Genomic DNA, 13,942 nt, shown 5'->3' with positions numbered 1-13,942 from the left:
ACACGTTCTCGTACAAGGACCTGAACTGACTATCCGATAAATGAAATGTCGCCGTAAACCTTTTCCTTCGATGTCTATTACCAGTAACTCAATTCGATTCCAACTAATCTACTATCGATCGCTAGATACGATATTCACTAATACGCTTATTAGGTTATTTACAGATGCTATTTCAACTACCCGATGTAAGGAAAAATTCTTGGTCTAGAAGTAAACGCGGAGAAAACTAAGTACTCGTTCATGTCACGTCATCAGACTTTTTTTAAAATCACATATGAAGGTATCGGGAGAAAAAAAACTTTTAAAAATTTGGAAAAGTTCAAACAACTGGAAACGCTAGGAACGAGGAATTTTATTGGGGGGATAGAGCAGGCTATATTCGGGGAATTTCTACCATCAAGCAATTCAGAATTTTTAGTCATCCTGTCGGCGATCTAAGAACGTAAAGGTTAAAACACACAAAAAATAGGTGAATATTTCGACCTAAGAGCTACGAAGTGAGAGCAAACTGGATATAAGTGCATAATTAAGAGTTTCATAGTTTGTAATCTTCAAAAAATATTATTACAATTATCAAATCAAGAAGGGTTTGATCGGCGGGACAAGAAGAAGATGAAAAATGCGTACAAATTTTGGACTGAATGACTAAAGGGAATAGAATACCTCTCGGAAGACCTAGGCGTAGATGGAAGGATATTTAAATAGACCTTCAAGAAATATAATTTAAGTATGGATTGGATTCATCTGACACAGAATAGGAATAGGAAGGCTCTTGTGAATATGTTGATGAACCTTCGGGTTAGATAAGATAAGGGACAGGAGGGGAATTCCTGAAATAGCGGAACAACTATTAGCTTTTAAAGAGGGGTTCCCTTCCATGGAGTTAGTTAGGTAAATAGTGATTTAGTATTATATTTTATACAGGCCAAAGTATGTAACGTATAAAAACGAAACAGAATAACAAAATTAAAATCCCCGTTGTTTCAATTTGATGTCATCTATAATAATTCCGGCTTAGACAAGGCGATCCTGGCCTTCTAAAGACGATCACTACAGGCCATAAACTCCCACCAGGGCTAAGGACAAGTATGTCCCATTGTTTAGTGCAGGGAGGTACAATACCTGGCTTGAAGGGCTGATATCAGTAACAGTAACCTGCAAGCAGGATATTAATATCACTGAAATATTAACGTTTAAGGGAAATTATGCTGTAATTGTCATAGGTTTATCATGAACATTCCCATAAGCTTAAAACTGGACAAGATTCTGAGCTACTTCCTCTCATCAGCACAACTTCCTTCGGATCATTCTTAATGTTATCTTATTTCCTGCTTTGTTTTTAATGTGGTAATTTCCAAGTGATTTCAGACCAAAACCTTTTCTTTCCGGTGTAGGCTTATGTGTGTGTTAACTATATTTCGTTCAGCAAAATTAAATGCTAGAAATGGGTTTCCGTCTAAATTTAGCTCATTTATTGTCAAACGAATCGTTTTTAACAGCTCTTGTAAGCAAATTCAGCCACATACCTTAATCGTTTTCCCTCGACGCGTTTGATCAGTTGCTGCTCCGAAGGTGACAAGGGACAGTCTCACCCCACAAGGCCGACACTCTGGAATACAGAACAGACTCTAGTAAGAGGAAGGATATCTTTTGGTCTTCCTTGGACAAGAATTGTCACAGATTCTACCCTAGCGGGGGTGGAATAGCATAAAAGCGGATGCGATCAACTGGAATAACAACTTTGCGCAATGACTCCCTTCTCCTTGAAGTGACCGTGTCGTAGACGAAAATTCCTTCAATGAATTGAATTTTTCTCTTGAGTCTCGCTCACACTTGTACTTTCCCTTTTCCGTTTTACTGTGCACCAGGAAAACGTTAAGGCCGTACCTCTCTTCGCCGTGCCATAACTCAAGTAGTAACAAATATTTTCTGCTGCTTGTAACATAATTTTATAGAAAGTTTCTCAAGTATTTTGACTCATTCCCCCATACACTCAGCACATATGCTTTCAATAAAGATCTCTAGAGTCTTAGTCTGACGGGACATGGTATAACAAGGCGGTGCACATAGTGGTATTCAATTAATTAAAGGCGAACAGTTGATATCAGAGAAATCCTACATGCAACATAACCAAAATTATTACTCTGCCCCGCACAATTATTCGATGTAACCACAAACATTTTTAGCAAACTGTGACATAACTCGACTCATTCATCCTTGAACTCCAACATCCCGTTGATAAGATCCCCTACAGGAAGTGATTTGACCTTTAATCCTACGCACTTGGACCTTAAAATAATGTTAAGTCATGTGCTCACTCCTCAGACTGGTCATCTTCCACTTGTTATCATATAAAAGAAAGATATTGTACTATTATAATTGTCATTGTACCAGCAGACTACGAACTGTATACTTATAGAAGACTTACTACAAATCTGTATTTCGAAATTCTAAATAAACCATATCTTCATTCTTCGCTGAACTTCTAACTTCACGATCTCCTTCGACTCTAGTCAAGACAGAGTCCTCATCCCACAACAAATTGGACACTTACCAACCTAAATTAATATTGTTTGTCTCGGCTACGTGACATAAACTGGTGGCAGCGTCGGGATTGAAGGAGACTTCATCATTTACTTGTATTATTCAAGAATACAAGTCACAACTTCACTTCAAAATTTTTCGGCGATCAACATCGAGGTGTCTGACCGTCATACTTCACTAGTCCTTCCACCTGGTGACTGGGAACGTCTTTTCTTCCTCTACCCGGAGGCCGACGCAGCCCGTCCGTCTTCTGGCGTCGAGTAAGACCGTCGACTATCGTTCAAGTACCGATTGGGGTCCTCGAGGGGACATTGCGCAACCCAATAAGCCTGCAGCTATCCTTCTTCGCGGTGGTATTTGCCTTCGGTGGTGGCTCCGAGGAGTGGTCTTACTCCCTTTCATTTTTCAAAGTAAGTCTTCACCTTCATTGTGCATTGTGTAAAAACTATACATATATAGTAGCATATTTTAAAATGTCTATTCCACAACCTCTAGACCCTAATACTGTAGCAAGAGCTCCAGCTCTGGGAGCTGACGAACAGATAAATCAAGTCCATTACAGGGTAGTCTCTATAGATACAGCTGTAAAGCTGTTGAGAAGTACTTTCAATGGTAATCCAAACGAGTTACAGGAATTCATAGACAATGTAGAAAACGCCTTCAGCGTTCTAAATCCAGTAGATCATCCAACATTTCTCAAATTTGTTTTGGCTCATATCACAGGAGATGCAAAAACAGTCTTAAGTTATCGCACTATCCCAGAGGAATTACAGACATGGGAGACTATTAAAGACAAATTAGAACTAAATTATGCTGTTCAACGAACACTTGATTTTTATGCCAACAAGTTGTTTACCAGTAAACAATCGCCTAATGAAAATGTAACGCAATGGGGAAATAGAATTGAGAAGATGACAACCGAATTAAATAAAGCCCTTGATAGACAAATGTTAACTTGGACACCTGAAATGCAGGATGGAGGAAATAAAACAATTTCTTTGCTTAGCAAATGTTGTTTTATCCAAGGACTTTATGATGATTCAGTTAAAACCATTACACGAGTAAAAGCAGAGGACAAGCCATTGAAACAAATAATTGAGATAGCATTGGAAGAAGAAAGTGCAAAAAAATCTAGGGAACATTTCAGAACACACAATGGTAACCAAGGTCGTAGTAAATATGTGGTGGGCAAGGGATTCCACCAAATGCAGAACGTACGAGGTGTAGGTGGCACCGGTACCTCTTCTGTACAGGTTAAAAGGGAACCAGGAGTAAACGCAACTACAACGGTTATTTGCTTCCGTTGTCAGAAGCCTGGTCATATGTCAAGAGATTGTAACGACAAACCCTTTTGTAAACTATGTAAGAAAAGTGGACATGTAACGAAAGATTGCAGGGGCAATCAGGGAAACAGGCAGTAGGGCTGTCTGAGCAACCCAGGTTCAGTCCACCTCAGGAAAATGCAGGTTGCATTATGAATAACGTAAAGTTGAATCCTTATGTTGTGTATGTTATAAATGATCATTTAATTAAAGGTTATGGAGAGGCATTGGTTGACACAGGGTCACAAGTCTCTTTAGTTAAACAGGGTAGTTTAACAAATATGAAAGTAAGGCCTGAAAGGATATCTTTCCAAACTGTAACTGGTGATTTGTTTCCAGTTATAGGTGTTGTAAATCTAAGTGTTAATAATGTAAGGAGTGGAAAAGAAATGCCGTTTTATGTTGTAAAATCTTTACCACAAAATGTTGACATGCTACTTGGTCAGGATTGGCTAGAACTTCATGACAGTGAAATCAAAATTCCTTGGAAGCAGGACTTCATAAAAGTACCTCCATTAAGTGAAACCGTTGTTCAATTCTCGACAGACAAACAAGGGATAAGACATTGTCCAAAGCAGATGATAGGAGAAAATGTTATTTGTGCTGATAGCATTGTTCGATGTGAGCAAGGTAAATATTGTTGTCTAATAATTAATTGTAATGAAGAAGAGACCCTTATAGAAAAGGTACCAGAATTAATAACTATTAGTTTGAAAGAAAATGCACACGTAGTAAATCCAGTAAATAGAAATGAGCTTTTATTAAGTAAATTGAGATTTTCACACATAAATGAAGGTCTAGAAGAGTTAAAGAAAATATGTTTCGAATACAATGATATTTTTCGCCTTCCAGGTGATAGATTAACTGAAACAAAAGCGACAGTACATTCAATTCCTACCCCTTCCATACTTCCGAGCAGAGCAATAACTCTTAAGAACTATAGGATTCCTGAACAACATCAAAAAGAGGTAGATAAACAAGTAGATGAAATGTTGAAACAGGACATAATTGCACCAAGTAAGTCACCTTGGAATTTTCCTATTCTTGTTGTTCCAAAGAAAGCAGATGCTTCAGGCGTTAGGAAATGGAGAATCTGTGTAGATTTTAGGAAGCTCAATGATGTTACAATAGGAGACAGTTATCCCCTACCTAATATTCAAGACATTTTAGACAAATTAGGTAGATCTAGGTATTTTTCAGCTTTAGATTGTGCAAGTGGATACTGGCAAATTCCAGTAGCACAAGAAGACCAATGCAAGACTGCTTTTAGCACCCAGAGAGGACATTTCGAGTTTAAGCGTATGCCTTTCGGTCTAAAATCAGCCCCCGCTACTTTTCAAAGATTAATGAATACAATTCTAATGGAATTAGTTGGATTACGTTGCTTAGTATATTTAGATGATATTATAATTTTTGGAGAAACCCTTCAGGAACATCATTCTAGACTTCGACAAGTTTTTGGTAAACTAAAAGAATATGATATTCAGTTGGAACCAGATAAATGTGAATTTTTAAAGACAGAATTGCAATACTTGGGACACATTGTAACAGCAGATGGAGTGACTCCAGATCCTAAGAAAATACAAGCTATAATTCAATTTCCAACCCCTAAAACTCCAACAGATGTAAAATCATTCATAGGACTTGTAGGATATTATAGAAAATTTGTACCTCACTTTAGTAAGGAAGCTAAACCACTTAATGATTTATTAAAGAAAAATCAGATGTGGAAATGGGAAAGTGAACAAGAGGAAAGCTTCCAACATTTGAAAGAAACGATAACGAAACCTCCAGTTCTGAAATTTCCAGATTTCACACAACCTTTTGTATTAACCACAGATGCTAGTGATTATGCAATAGGCAGCATATTAAGTCAGGGGAACATTGGCAAAGATAAACCAATCGCGTTTGCGAGTAGAACCTTAAATAAAGCAGAAATTAATTATAGTACGGTCGAAAAGGAATTACTTGCAATAATCTGGTCTTGTAAGCATTTTCGTCCATACTTACTAGGGAGAATGTTTACAATAGTCACCGATCATAAACCTCTAACCTGGATATTTAGTGTAAAAGATCCAAGTTCGCGTTTGTTGCGGTGGCGACTATTATTAGAAGAATATCAATTTGAAATTGTGTATAAGGCAGGTGTAAAGAATGTCAATGCTGATGCACTTAGTCGATATCCTGTTGTAGGTAGTGTTCAAACCACTAACCACGATATTTCAGAAGAAAGAAAATTAAAACTGCTCAAGGAAATGCATGAATGTCCAATTGGAGGCCACCAGGGCATCCAGCGGACATACGAACGCCTAAAATTATATATATCATGGCCTAATATGTTTAGAGATGTAGAATGCTACATTAGGAAATGTTCAGTTTGCCAGATAAACAAGCAAACACTCCCAAAAGTAAAAGCTGATTTACAAGTAACAGATACCCAAGACCAACCATGGAATAAGATTTATTTAGATATAGTAGGTCCATTCTCTATGACCGAGAAAGGGAATAAATATTTGGTCACATGTCAGGATAATTTAAGTAAATATCTAATTGCCATCCCAATTGAGAACATGACAGCAGAAACAATAGCCCAAAACTTCGTGTATGAAATTATTTTAAAATATGGTATTCCAGATCAGATCTTGACAGATCAAGGAACGCAGTTCACAAGTGCATTGTTTGTAAATTGCTGTAAACTGTTAAAGATAAGGAAATTAAAAACTAGTGTGTATCACCCAGAAACAAATGGAAGTTTAGAACGATCACACAAGGTTCTAGTCGAATACCTACGTTGCTTCAGTAACAAATTGCAAAATGATTGGGATAAGTGGGTTCCATTCGCTTGTTTCACTTATAATACTTCGCCACACACTGTCACGAAATTCACACCATATGAATTAATGTTCGGTCGAAAAGCAAATATACCAGGACAATTGCAAAATGAACCTCAACCTTTGTATAACCACGAGAGTTTAGTGCATGATATTAAACAAAAGTTTCAAGTAGCATGGCAGCAAGCAAAGGAACGATTACAGGCAAATAAGATAAAACAATGTACAAGGGTAAATGAAACTAGAAAGTATAAACAATACAAAGTAGGAGACTTGGTATTGGTTTATAATGAACAAAGAAGAAAACTTGATCCTCTATGGAAAGGTCCATATGAAATCAAGAAAATACGAGGAACGAATGTGACTCTAACCAAGATAGGCACGACAGGCAAAAAGCAAATAAAAACCCATGTTAATAGGACCAAACCATATGTTGCAGGTTCGGTTGAAACATGAAAGAAAAGGTGTGGACAATTAAGTTGTTCCTCCTTTGGTGGTGGCTATATGTGATCATAGGTCAACATGCAGGCGTGCACGCTGAAACATTGGACCTTAGGAAAGGTTCACAGATAACACAAATTTCAAGCAACACAGGCGTTTATTTCGATAATATTGGAAGTGTTTATTTTTACCCCACTGAATGGAGTCTGATAACATACTTGGACTTGAGACCAGTTAAAGATTTATGGAAGCAAACCAAAGAAAGGGTCACGACACTCAATGAAATGTGTAACAGATTGCGTAACGAGACTTGGTATGTGTATACTGATTGTAAACCAAGTGCTCCTTACTTTCAATCTAAGCGACGTGTTGTTGACAGACTTAAGGATATTTTAGTGGATTTAATTGGAAAAGAACAAACTAGGCGTAAAAGAGATCTTTTTGATTTTGGGGGTAAGATTTTAAAATTTCTTTTTGGTACCGCGACAGAAGATGAAGTAGCCTCAAATTATGAACATATAGAAGCAATGGAAAAGGATCACAAAGAATTTTTGAGAATAGCGTCAGAACAATTATTGGTTTTAAAGTCAACCATTGTTACAATGAATACAACCCTAAAAGATGTTTCGGTGAATGAACGCAAATTAAAAGAAGTTTTAACAAACTTAGGTCGCGACGTTAAAACACAAAGTAGGCAATTGAAACATGAAGTAGATACAAGTCTCATGTTAAATGAATTAATTAAGCAAGTTGAAAGAGGAATTGAAGAATGTCAACACACATTCGACTTGTTAATAGATGTATACTTGCATGCTCAAGACGGTATCCTCCAACCACAAATCATAACCATTCAGAAAATTAGAGCTGTATTAATGCAACAAACTATGCCAGAATTGACAATATTTCCTCCCTTTACCTCTTCCGAACTCATTTCCTTAATCAAACCCATTATATATACACAAGGTTCATATTTAGTTTATGTTGTAAAAATTCCATTAATTTTGGAAACTAAATTCCTATTACATAGAATAATACCCTTTCCTGTGATAATGCAATCCAACTTCACTACAAAAGTGTTGAATGTGAAAAAGGAATATCTCTTTGTGGATATGCTAAATCAAAGATATGGACATATTTCAGAAAATGAACTAAAGAAATGTTTTCAACCTAACAAATTAAATTATGTTTGTACTGAAAACACACCAATTGTAACATATGTACCCGATGTAGATTGTGTTGCTACTCTTGTACACCCAAATACCCAGAAAGTACCAAATAGTTGTACATTTAATTACTTACCTATACAACAAATTATGTGGATACCGTTACACATGACTAATTCCTGGTTGTACGTTGCACCCCAAATGGAATTATTCACAACAGTGTGTCAAAATGGTCAACGACATTCTGATCGTTTACAAGGCAGAGGAATCATAACCATAAGAAATGATTGTAAAGGACTTGGTAGTAAGAGTATTCTGTATCCCCTTTCCCATTTTGAAACAAACTTAACTAAAGATGACATTATTCCATTTGTCAATGTAAACATTGATTGCTGTTTAACCCTTCCAGAGCAAGAAATAATAAAGGATGTCCCATTAAACCTTCCCTTATCCAATATTATGTCATCTGTGAATGATCTAAATCTTGCAAGTTTTAAAATTGATGAAGTAAATAAATTTATTGAGGATCAGAAGCTTCGAGAAGAACAAAGAACTTCTTCTTGGAAAAGAATTGGTACTGTATGGTATACTTATGTACTTTCATTAATATTAATTGTTTGTATTTGGTTTTGTGGATGTTGCTGTTGTTCATGTTGCCGTAAAAGCACTATTTGGCTATTTAATCAATGCTCTCCTAAGAAATGGTGGGCAGGATCAAAACAAGTATGTCCTAATTTTACTTTTACAAATAGCCCTATAAATCAAATTAATGTATCATCGGAAAACATTCCACAGATACAACAACAATTGGAAGGACAAAGTCTGATGAGCAATGTAAACTTAAATGATGTCATTACCAGTCAATCCAAAAGATTCGAATCAGTTCGATCCTTGTCTTCAGCACCTGAATTAATTGCATTACAAGAAACAAAAACAGAACGGGACCAGGCTCACTCATTAAGGAGATCAGACAGGACAAAGAAGAGAGAATCATGGTCAATTTACAAAAATTAAGGTTTTCTCTTACCTAAAATTTTTGTCTGAAGGAGGGAGGTGTGACATAACTCGACTCATTCATCCTTGAACTCCAACATCCCGTTGATAAGATCCCCTACAGGAAGTGATTTGACCTTTAATCCTACGCACTTGGACCTTAAAATAATGTTAAGTCATGTGCTCACTCCTCAGACTGGTCATCTTCCACTTGTTATCATATAAAAGAAAGATATTGTACTATTATAATTGTCATTGTACCAGCAGACTACGAACTGTATACTTATAGAAGACTTACTACAAATCTGTATTTCGAAATTCTAAATAAACCATATCTTCATTCTTCGCTGAACTTCTAACTTCACGATCTCCTTCGACTCTAGTCAAGACAGAGTCCTCATCCCACAACAAATTGGACACTTACCAACCTAAATTAATATTGTTTGTCTCGGCTACGTGACAAAACATCATTTGCAGTAAAACATTCTTTCACACAGCTTACTCTCGTCTCTGATCCTCTTCCAGGAACAATGTGACCCCAAAATAAATGGAATGATCGTAGTACTTGAACAAAATGTATTACGATTATGCATCTGAAATGTCCTGTAATTATTCTCTTCGTAAACAAAGACTAAATTACCCTGATGACGGAGGCAGTATGACCTCTGAAACGTTGGTTAACATCGACCAGACTACACAGCACAACAACCCAGCAGACAGAAATCTTCATCGCCCTGATGACGGAGGCAGCATGACCTCTGAAACGTTGGTGAACATCGACCAGACTACACAGCGCAACAACCCAGAAGACAGAAATCTTCATATTCATCGCCCTGATGACGGAGGCAGTATGACCTTTGAAACGTTGGTTAGCATCGACCAGACTACACGGCGCAACAACCCAGAAGACAGAAATCTTCATACTCATCGCCCTGATGACGGAGGCAGTATGACCTCTGTAACGTTGGTAAACATCGACCAGACTACACAGCGCAACAACCCAGAAGACAGAAATCTTCATACTCATCGCCCTGATGACGGAGGCAGTATGACCTCTGAAACGTTGGTAAACATCAACTAGACTACACAGCGCAACAACCCAAAAGACAGAAATCTTCATACTCATCGCCCTGATGACGGAGGCAGTATGACCTCTGAAACGTTGGTTAACATTGACCAGATTACACAGCGCAACAACCCAGAAGACAGAAATCTTCATACTCATCGCCCTGATGACGGAGGCAGTATGACCTCTGAAACTTTGTAAACATCTACCAGACTACACAGCGCAACAACCCAGAAGACAGAAATATTCATACTCATCGCCCTGATGACGGAGGCAGTATGACCTCTGAAACGTTGGTAAACATCGACCAGACTACACAGCGCAACAACCCAGAAGACAGAAATCTTCATACTCATCGCCCTGATGACGGAGGCAGTATGACCTCTGAAACGTTGGTAAACATCGACCAGACTACACAGCGCAACAACCCAGAAGACAGAAATATTCATACTCATCGCCCTGATGACGGAGGCAGTATGACCTCTGAAACGTTGGTAAACATCGACCAGACTACACAGCGCAACAACCCAGAAGACAGAAATCTTCATACTCATCGCCCTGATGACGGAGGCAGTATGACCTCTGAAACTTTGTAAACATCTACCAGACTACACAGCGCAACAACCCAGAAGACAGAAATCTTCATACTCATCGCCCTGATGACGGAGGCAGTATGACCTCTGAAACGTTGGTAAACATCGACCAGACTACACAGCGCATCAACCCAGAAGACATAAATCTTCATCGCCCCGATGACGGAGGCAGTATGACCACTAAAAAGTTCGTCAATATCAAAGACTACACAGCGCAACAGATCAGAAGACAGAAATCTTCACACTCACCGCTGTGAAAACCTCAAATTATAATGTCTTGTTTTATATGCAAGAACCGTTTGTACCATTTAACTGCTAATCTGCAGTTATCAAACAGGTTTACCTACATGTTTCAGAAATTAGTGAAATGTCGCTAACTTACAGACTTGAATAGTCAGGGTCACGGACATTGCGAGTATTCACAAATAAGCAACCACAGCACACGTCGTGAAGTGCTATATCGCGTGGTACTGTAGCCATGTTGAAACAAGAGAGACATCAGCTTCTTCTGTTTGCATACAGAGATGTGGCTTATCGACAGACACGGCGAATCTAGTAGGTGCATTTTTTTTAACTTCTAGTTGAGAATGCGCCTAAAAGACCATTAATCGAATTGGTTTGTTATTGGTTTTCCATGCCAGATTTGATTACCTCGTCAATGGCTTCAAAAGTTTAAGAACAGAACTACGATTACCTGTTTCATTGTTTGTCAACCGACAATCCGCGGACCCCTGTAGGTTCTCAAATAGTAACTAAAGGATCCGCGAACTGAGTACATTGCACATTCAAGTTCTAAGCTGTTTTACGTCACATTTTTACTTCCACATGAAAGTAAAAACACAAAAATTACTCATTCTAACCATATTTTAGTTATTATACGTTCCGTTTAATCGAATTAAATTAAATAATTTTGGAGAGGAGACGCGAGCAGTACCACAAAGGTTAACAAACAGTGGTTTAATTGTTTTTCGTCAGACACAGAACAAACGTGGACAACAGACACATGTCAAGTGTACAAAAGACTTAACAATTGTATTTCATGCTAGCGAATCTTAAATTATACACTGGAACAGATGAATAAATTATTAGCCTATTTTCTGTATTTCGTTAATTTATCCCGAGCAAGAAAGGTTTCAAGAAAAGTTACAGATTTTATTATGTATATTTTATGGAGTTGGTCTAATACAGAACATCTCTAGTGATTGATATCCAGGGTTCGCTTATTAGTAGTAGTGTCCAGACCTAGGCTCTAAGACCAACTCGACTTCATGCCCAGTGTGTGCCAGGAGGATAATTCCTAAGGATAAAACAGACAAGTACGAATCTGGCCACTCACCTACATCTAGCTCCCAGGATTAAAATATGTGGAGCTACACCTCCACTTCCCAATACGGCTTCGAACTATCTGATACTTGTTTCACGACGAATTTTATTAAATTCGATGTTATCTTCAACTAAAGTACGGATTATAAAGGTTTGATACGGACCATAATCAAATTTCTCAAGTCCCGCATACAGAATTTAATCGAAATTCGTTAAGCGGTTTGGGAAGTTGTACATGTGAACGGGCAAACATGGTATCGCCTTGATTCTCTTCAGGTACTTGGTGCAATTAGCGCGTAAAAGGGTTGGCTAGCCGAACATGTAGTCAGAAGCCCTGCTTGAGCCCGTCATCCTAAAGAGGAGGTTGTGAGAAACCACAATCCACCTTGTCTAACAACTTAACTTGGTTTAAATCATTGAGAAGGGTTTTGGGGGCCGCTACAAGGCGCTCCGGTAATGGACAATCCATGTAGCCGCGCAGGACACCGCAGACCATGCGCGCGAGAGGCCGTAGTCGAAGGGGAGGAGGAACATGTAATTGCAAAACTTTTACTACGGATGTTCACTTAGTTTTAGGCTTACATAAGTGAAATTCAATTCTGTATAATATCTCTTCTCTCCCACTACATTTAACTTTATACCGTAGGCTCGTAAGCCCAATAACTAAATCTACGACAAAGAATCTTTCTCAGAAAGTACGTGGTTACTAGGTGATCAAGAAATTCTGCTGCTGTTGAAATATAAGAAGGTTTATCACAGTATTCACAGATGTTCATCATTACTCCCTGTAATGAGTAAATTGATTCCGGCCCACACTATGTTTCTCTGTAACAAATTTTATTATTACTCTATGTTTTGTTATCACAAGTTTTTATGACCTCCTCCCTTGACGTTTTCCGACAAGCTTCCCGGTCACTTCATAAATGCTACTTTCCTTGTTCATTACATCCCCATAGATTTAATCCCTTTAACGGTGGGCCAGTAATCAGATCTCTAAATATGATTGGCGTGTATCAGTTTAATTAAAAGTAGCCACATAGAACACAGAATCCAAATGAGTGTATATTATCATTTATAAACACAATACAAAAGAATTATAAATGAAATTAACAAAATGTCCGCTGGATGCCCAAGACAAAGTAAAACACAAGACTTACCACAGCGGACGTCTCAACCGGCGGAGCATCCGCACAGGGCAGAACATCACCCAAATCAAATTAAATTAAATTAAATTAAATTTAGAATAAGCAGCCAAAATGGAATTTGTAAAGTGTTTCTGGTGAAACCCTGTACCTAAGTGACCTCCCTGTTAGGCCACACAGAATCAGGAAGTTTAAGGAAAAGGTAAAGGGGTGGTGGAAACACAACTGCGCATGGTCAACAGGGCACGTTCAGGAAAAACAAATAGTTCATTAGCCGTAACCTCTTGGTTACGGCTATCCATGGCACAACAGTATGAAAGAAACGGACATTGTTCTGCGTACAGGCACACGCAACTTTAAAACAACATTTCTTTTGAGATACCATGGAATTTTGAACCGGGCACAAAACAGTCAAAGAAATGCTGATAGTGACCACTTAAGGCTTTTGCCCTTCGTATTGGACCTGAAACATTGCTAAATTACCAGAAATCACAATAACAAAATGAAGTATCAGAGCATAATGA

The 13,942-nt window shown here is 38.0% G+C and overlaps 2 long non-coding RNA genes across 9 annotated transcripts in view; one reads left to right on the top strand and one right to left on the bottom strand.

Annotated features, from left to right (window-relative positions):
* LOC110828484 (uncharacterized) overlaps nucleotides 1-13,779 on the bottom strand; it is a 321,029-nt gene extending 307,250 nt beyond the window's left edge. For 2 of the 8 annotated variants that reach the window (XR_015534542.1, XR_015534543.1), the window contains exons 1-2: nucleotides 13,434-13,770; nucleotides 1,527-1,609 (exon numbers count right to left, since the gene is read on the bottom strand). This is a non-coding gene — a long non-coding RNA (uncharacterized LOC110828484). Of the gene's footprint in view, nucleotides 1-568; nucleotides 1,156-1,526; nucleotides 1,610-13,433 lie in introns of those variants that run through there. The other 6 variants (XR_015534540.1, XR_015534541.1, XR_002542697.2 and 3 more) reach the window with 5 other exon arrangements.
* On the top strand, nucleotides 2,198-9,639 carry LOC147874252 (uncharacterized). The gene is made up of 2 exons (XR_015534544.1): nucleotides 2,198-2,954; nucleotides 7,137-9,639. It is a non-coding gene; the product is annotated as an uncharacterized LOC147874252 (long non-coding RNA).
* Nucleotides 13,780-13,942: the final 163 nt, after the last annotated feature.

Source organism: Zootermopsis nevadensis, unplaced genomic scaffold (genome assembly GCF_977971745.1).
Source record: "Zootermopsis nevadensis isolate Lab colony 2312 unplaced genomic scaffold, Znev_1.0 Znev_ptg000010l, whole genome shotgun sequence".
NCBI lineage: Eukaryota > Metazoa > Arthropoda > Insecta > Blattodea > Termopsidae > Zootermopsis > Zootermopsis nevadensis.
Note: the sequence above shows the minus strand (reverse complement) of the source record. Positions and strands in the feature narration are given on the sequence as shown.